The sequence below is a fragment of the Pteropus vampyrus genome, unplaced genomic scaffold, assembly GCF_000151845.1.
Source record: "Pteropus vampyrus isolate Shadow unplaced genomic scaffold, Pvam_2.0 Scaffold36, whole genome shotgun sequence".
In the NCBI taxonomy this organism is placed as follows: domain Eukaryota; kingdom Metazoa; phylum Chordata; class Mammalia; order Chiroptera; family Pteropodidae; genus Pteropus; species Pteropus vampyrus.
In genome coordinates this window covers 10,521,385-10,527,975 of record NW_011888817.1, presented here as the reverse complement: position 1 = coordinate 10,527,975, position 6,591 = coordinate 10,521,385, and the positions used below count along the sequence as shown (strand labels likewise).

General features: G+C 49.1%; 1 long non-coding RNA gene and 1 other non-coding gene across 2 annotated transcripts in view; one reads left to right on the top strand and one right to left on the bottom strand.

Annotated features, from left to right (window-relative positions):
• Positions 1-6,591, top strand: part of LOC105290605 — a 136,684-nt gene that overhangs the window by 18,146 nt on the left and 111,947 nt on the right. The gene's annotated exons all lie outside the window — the stretch shown is intronic.
• LOC111738290 lies at positions 931-1,038 on the bottom strand. The gene has a single exon (XR_002779798.1). It is a non-coding gene; the product is annotated as a U6 spliceosomal RNA (small nuclear RNA).

Here is a 6,591-nt window from a genome sequence, read left to right as displayed (position 1 = left end):
CCAAAGGAGAGTGACTAGGATGAAGAGGGATTTTTAAAATTTTTATTTTATTAAATTTATTGGGGCGACATTGGTTAAAAAATTATATAGGTGTCAAGTGTACAGTTTAATAATACGTCGTATGTATATTGCATTGTGCGTTCACCACCCAAAGTTAAATTTCCTTCTGTCACCATGTACTTGACCCCCCCACACAAAGAGGGATTTATTTAGTGTATGTTGCGTGATGGAAGTTGAAGGACTTTGGGGCTTATTGGGGGAGGGGACGCTTAGGGGAAATGGCTGTTGTCAATGGCTGGGGAAAGGACTCCAAAGCTGACCTCAGATGGCAGCACTCAGTTTGTGAAATGGGAGTGACAGGGGAGCAAATTTCAAGTCATTTCTAACACTTGAATCTATGCCGTGGGGTGGGGGGGGTCCCTCCCTCAGGAGGCACTGGACTTACTGCTTCTGGAAGAATCAGTGCAGAAGTTTGGAACTTCTAGGGCTTGCCCTTCTCTGGGCCACAGACATCCCATCTGTATGGTGGGGGCTGTTCTCTAAAGATCAGTGATTCTCCACCTGGGGACATGCCTCCCTCCACCCTGACCCCTGGAGTGGGGAAAGTGATGTCACATCAGATATTCTAGCTAGAAGAGGTGGGGTACCTGTGCGGTTTAAAAAGCATCTTCTGAACGCCCATTACTTTGATTGGTTTTCATTCACTTTCTTTGGAAATTCTATTTATTTATTTATTTTTAATTTTTGTTATGGTGACATTGATTAATGAAATCCAGTAAGTTTCAAGTGTACAATTCAATAGTAAGTCATATATATATATATTGCATTGTGTTGTTCATCTCCCATAGTTAGATTTCTTTCTGTCATCACATATTTGACTTCTTTTACCCTATCGACTTCTCCCTTCCCCCACTATCCTCTGGTCACCATTAAAATATGGAAATCTTCACGAATTTGTGTGTCATCCTTGTACAGGGGCCATGCTCATCGTCTCTGTACCATTCCAATTTTTAGTATATGTGCTGCTGAAGCAAGCACACTTTTTTCTTCTTCTTTTTTTTTTTTTTTGAAATTTTAAACCACATTGAAGAAGGGAGTGTTCATTTTATGTGGATCACAGTTGCCCCAGGGTTTTAGAAAATTGACAGTAGTCTAGATGGATGCTTTGCAAACTTCAATGGGCATGTACGTCCCCTGAGGATTTTGTGAAAGTGACAGCTCTGATTCCACAGGTCTGAGTGGGGCCTAACATTCTGCAAATTCTGTGAGCTCCCAGGTGACATCAGTGCCGCCAGTTCATGGTCTCCTCAAGATGGTATCCTAGGCCCTTCCCACAGCTCCCGGGACCCTGACTCCCTGGATTGGGAGAATACTGGTTGCTTATGTATAAGTCCTTGGTCCATTCTTTATAGTGTCTGTTAAATGGAGAAGAACCAAGTAAGAATGAAGACCCAGGCATGAATGAATCCAGGCATGACTTAAGAACTGTGTTTTTGTAGAAATGGAACTAGGCATTTATTGTTCAGATTTACATCTTCTGCACGTGTTTATCTCCGTGCCCAGGACTATTGATCATGTGCAAATAATGCTCTGTTGTCTTAATCCTACTTTTATGGCCAATGATGTGTGTTTCATTCTGATTAGGCATATATTTGCGTAAACATATATTTCTCAATGTTCTCCCTCTAATCACGACCCAGGGCTGTGAGTGAGTCATTGAAGGAAATCGTGTGTGAGGAAGGAAGATCATTTCTGGAGTCCATCTCCTAATGCAGCCTTCTGTGCTGCCCACTCCAGGCCTGCTGAGGAGAGCCTGTTATCCCTGAATGTGCCTGCACGGCTGGCCTAGGGAGCCAGCACGACTTTCTCCATGAATCTACACAGGCTTGATGGGCCTGCCAATACCATTGATCGCCACCCGCTCAGAGCAGAGTTGTTTCGCTCATTTCCAGGAATTTGTTATATTTCTAATTCGATTGAGTATCACTTTCCACCGCCCCACTCCTCCCTAGCTGCAGACAGTGCTGTTCCTCAGACTCCTCCACACTCATCCTGCCCCAGGCTGACTGTGCAGAGGTCCTGTCCTTACCAGAGGATGGCTCAGGGCTTAGCATCTTGGGCCCGGGATCTGGACACCCGGACACTTAGGCACCTGCTGTGCTGACGTGTGCCCTGCCCACTGGCTGGTCCTTGCCCTGCTGGGCCCCGGCCTGTCCTGAGTCCCGGCTTCCTAGGCCAGGCCTGGACTCCACTTGACTCTCATTAGCCTCCTTTTCCCAGCAGCTGCCTCTGCTCCTGACTCCCAGGGCCCTACCAACCTTTAGGCCTTGAGCATCCAGCTTCACTGTGTGCCTCACTCCGCCAGGCTGGATGCTGAACCCCAAACTTTGATTCTTCTCCCTCTCTTTCATCTTCTACCCCTTTCCTCTGCTGGCTTAGAGGGTGTTTCATGATGCCAGGGAGCAGGGAATGCTGAGGGAGAGAGGGAATTCCAAGGCTGAGAGTAGAAAACAAGAGAGAATGAGCCCAGAGGAGGGTGGGACGAATCAAAGGCAGGCTTTGGAACAGTGGTTCCTGATGATAAATTTTAACACACAATTTCATATATCTATATCACACACACACACACACACACACACACACACACATATAATTGAGAGAGGGAGAGAGAGTGAGTGTAGTATAAACACACACATATCATGAACACATACCTGGCATTCTTCTAATGCACACGGATATGCATTTGTCATTTAGTGCTCTCAACAGCCCTGCGAGGTGGGTATTATTATTTCCCTCATGTTATGGATGGAAACCGAAGTGAGGATTAGTGAAGTGACTGTCAAGGTCACACAGATAATAAGATGCAGAGGCAGGATTTGGATCCAGGTGGTCAGACTTCAGAACTCAGTCTTGACTGCTGCATGGTGTTGTTTCAAGCTCCTGACTTTGGCGGCGTAGGGGTTACGGCCCCCTCTGAACATCTGAAGGTCAGCATAGACTCTCCCCTGCAAAGGTACACACAGTCATTTTCAAATGTATGTTTAATTTGGAGATACATAAGCCACGTGGGACCCATCTTTGAGCCCCAGGCTCAGAACACCTGCTTTAGGGGCTGCACACATGGATGGCATTAGTAAAAACAGCAGCTTATACTTTGTGGAGCATTTGCTGTGTTCTGGGCACAGGGCTAAAGGCTCTCTGTGAATTATCTCATTTACTCCTCACAATTCCATGAGATAGGTGCTATCCCCCCTATTGTACAGATACAAAAACCGAGGTTTAGAGAGGTTAAGTCACTGTCCCAAGCTCAAGCAGCTAGTAAGCCCCAGAGATGAATTTAAACCCAGGTCTACTGACCCCGAAGCCAGTGCCCTGTACACTCCGCAGCCGCCCTGCAGAGGGTGGGTGGTTCCTTGTACCTGTGCCTGCCTAACCCGAAGGAGAAAAGCAGTGACGCAGGGGTGGTTTAGCTTCTCGTGGATGCTCCTTGGACATTTTTCCCTCAGCCCAGACCTGCTGGAGTCTGCTGTTTTATCATGGGCTCTGTGCACATCTAGCAGAGTTAGCCCCATCTCTGAGAGCAGGAAGATAGTCAGAAGCAGGTGGGAGGGGGAGACACTTTCAGAGGAAAGAGAACGTCACGCAGGAGAGGGTGAGAACCCATAAGAAAGGGGAGGGTTTCGAGAAGTGTCTTCTTGCAGAGCAGGGTTTGGGCATTGGTTTCTACAGCCAGTTTTGTCTCTTTGCTTCTCCAGGGACTGTCACTTTTGGGGTCACAGAACAGGGCCGTAGAGACCTACAGAAGTAAGGGTGGGACTGGGGGCCATAGAGCAGGACAGGCCACAGCAGTGCCAGGTCCAGACACAGAGAGCTCTTGGCTGTCTCCCTTGCCCCAGCTGCTCTGCCATCTGAGATGGGTTCTCATACTATTTTCTGGTTGATATCATATTCACCAAAGTGAGGAGGGGAGGGTCCTAAGAGCCACATCTGTCCTGCTTGATTCCCCACTGGAGGGACTCCCCAATCTGATCCCATTCCGATATATGAGAGGCTTGAAGCAAGTCCCTTCAGCCAGCTGAGCCAGCAGGTTCCTCATTGGCAAAATGGGAGGAATAGTTCTGACCTCTTGGCTGTGCACCTGATGGCAATAATAGCAACAGGTTGTCAGGCCTCAAAGAGGTGCTGTGGCAGTGAGAACCAGTGCGTGTGTCCCTGTGTGTGGCAGTGGGGATGCATTGCGGTTATGGGGAGGTAGGGTGTCCAGTGATCCATTTCATTCACCTGGGGAATATTAGTGGCTCCTATTTATTGAGCACTTACTATGTGCCACGCTCTGCTCTAAGCACTCTCCATGTCTGAACACCCAGTGAAACCGGCGTCCCCATTTAACAGATGAGGAAGCCGAGGCACACGGAGGTTAAATGGCTAGCAAGTGGAGGTGCTGGGCCCCTGACCCCAGTCTTAGTGGTGAGATGGACAGAAGCGACGAGCGGTGGCCCTCAGTGCTGAGGAGAAGCCGGGACATTGTCTTTCACTGTGACAGAGCCTTGATGAGTGTCTGGGTCACCTAAGGATAGGTCAAGGTTGGAGGCTACCTTGCTGCTCTCATGCGAAGATGCACGGAACTTGGTGCACTGTTGGGCAGGCTTTCTTATCATGGCACTACTGATATTTGGGGCTGGGTAGTTCTTCATGGTTGGAGGCTGTTCCTTCATGTTGTAAGATATATCAACCCTGACCCAATAGCACCGTTTCCCCCACTGCAGAAACCAAAAAATTGTCTTCAGACATTGCCAAATGTCCCCGGACAGGGAGGCGAGATTGCCCCTGGCTGAGGACCAGTGATGTGGAGTTAGCAAATGTGTACTTCCCGTCTGTCCCCAGGTCTCTTTCATACCTAAAGGTTACGGTTTCCTGTGCAATTAGCTACCTCCAGTTGCAGCAAAAAGCTGGCTTTTCCAGCCCATGGGGATACAAGTGGGTGGGGGACTTTGTGCATCTCAGCTTCCTGGCAGAATCAGGGGTGCAGGTGAGGGAGGTCACAAAGGTGAGGCCTGGTCAAGATGGGGACTGGACAGTGGCTGCTTTCCAAGCCTTCATGGCCTTTTTATCCTGTTCCATTAACAAGATACATGGTACTTCTTTTCCTCTATTCCCGCAAAGAATCAATTGGAAAGATCAAAAATACGGCATCTGGAGAGTTTAAAATTAGATTCTTACAAAATACAAAGTAGAAGAGAGAAGAAAATAATAGAAACAGGGAGCCCCATGACTTGCATAAAACCTACATTTGTGGCCTGGGAGAAAATGGTGAGACTCCCAGCTGAGAAGGAATTCCAGGATGCTGAGGGCGGGGTGCACTGGGAGCAAGGAGAGGCGCCGCCTTTCAGGACTCCCCCTGGCTGGTACTCGGCTCCTCCTCCGCCAGCGCCTCCCCATCCTCAGCCTCCTCGTCCTCCTTTCCTTCCTTCAATACATATGCTTTCATTGTATCAATGTAGTCTAATTATAGAAAACTTGGAAGAGCAGACTATTATAAAGCAGAATTCTAAAAAGTCAGCTGTAATGTTGCCACTCGAAATGAAGCACCGATAAGACACCCCCACACAATTATACATTGAGTTTACTAAAATTGGATCATACCGTATATCCTGTTTTATAACTGTGTTCATTTTCCCTCACTTAATTTGTTCTAGACCAATGGAGGAATCCAGCCTTTCTGAGGTGCCCCCGCCCCTCATCCTTTCAGTCATGATAAGCCGCATGGATGTCCAGGGCCCTCAATGTTGCAGGGGCAGACAGGGATGAGGGCAAGAGCACCCCCCGCCCCGACATACACAGCCAAGCCCTGACTCCCCTTGAGTGCTCACAGGCTGTAAAAGGATGCAAGACTACCGATGGCCTGAGAGTTGTCACAAGGCAGTATCTTATCTGTGATGACTTCCTGGAAGAACCCAAGCTGGGCTTTAAAGAATCAATCAGAATTGGCTGGAAGGAGGGACAAGGGAGGGCATTGCAGGGAGGGATACAGTGTGAACCATGGCTGGGAGTCGGGGCCACCCAGGTGTGTTGAGGGATGTTGAGAAGTGAGATTTGGTGCTCACATGGACCACTCAGTCCTGCTGATCGCACTGAGGATGAACAGTTGTTGGAAAGGTGGGTTTAAGGCCAGCACCTGGAGGGATCGGATTGTCCTAGAGACACTGGAGAGCCATAGGAAGCCTCCGTCAGGACAGTGGTATGGAGCTGGTCAGCGTGGGCTGGAGAGGAAAGGCCTTGATCCAGCTCCCAGGTAACTCCCGCTATCTGCTTCCCAGGTCCCCGGCGCTGCAGACGTGGCCTGGGCAGCGCCATTGCAGAATCTTGCACTGGCTACTTTGGCCCTCCTTGCGGCCTAGGCCGCCCTGGTTCCTCCATCCCACATCCAGGATCACACGCCTTTGCCGGCCTCTGCAGACTTCCTCTGGTCTCCTGACATCATCCTCCCTTCTCATCTGTGGATACATGGAGGGCCAGCTCCGTTGTGCGCGGCCTGTGCAGTCACATGGGGCTCTGTGCTGGGAAAGAGCCTACACTTGGTTTCATATTCTG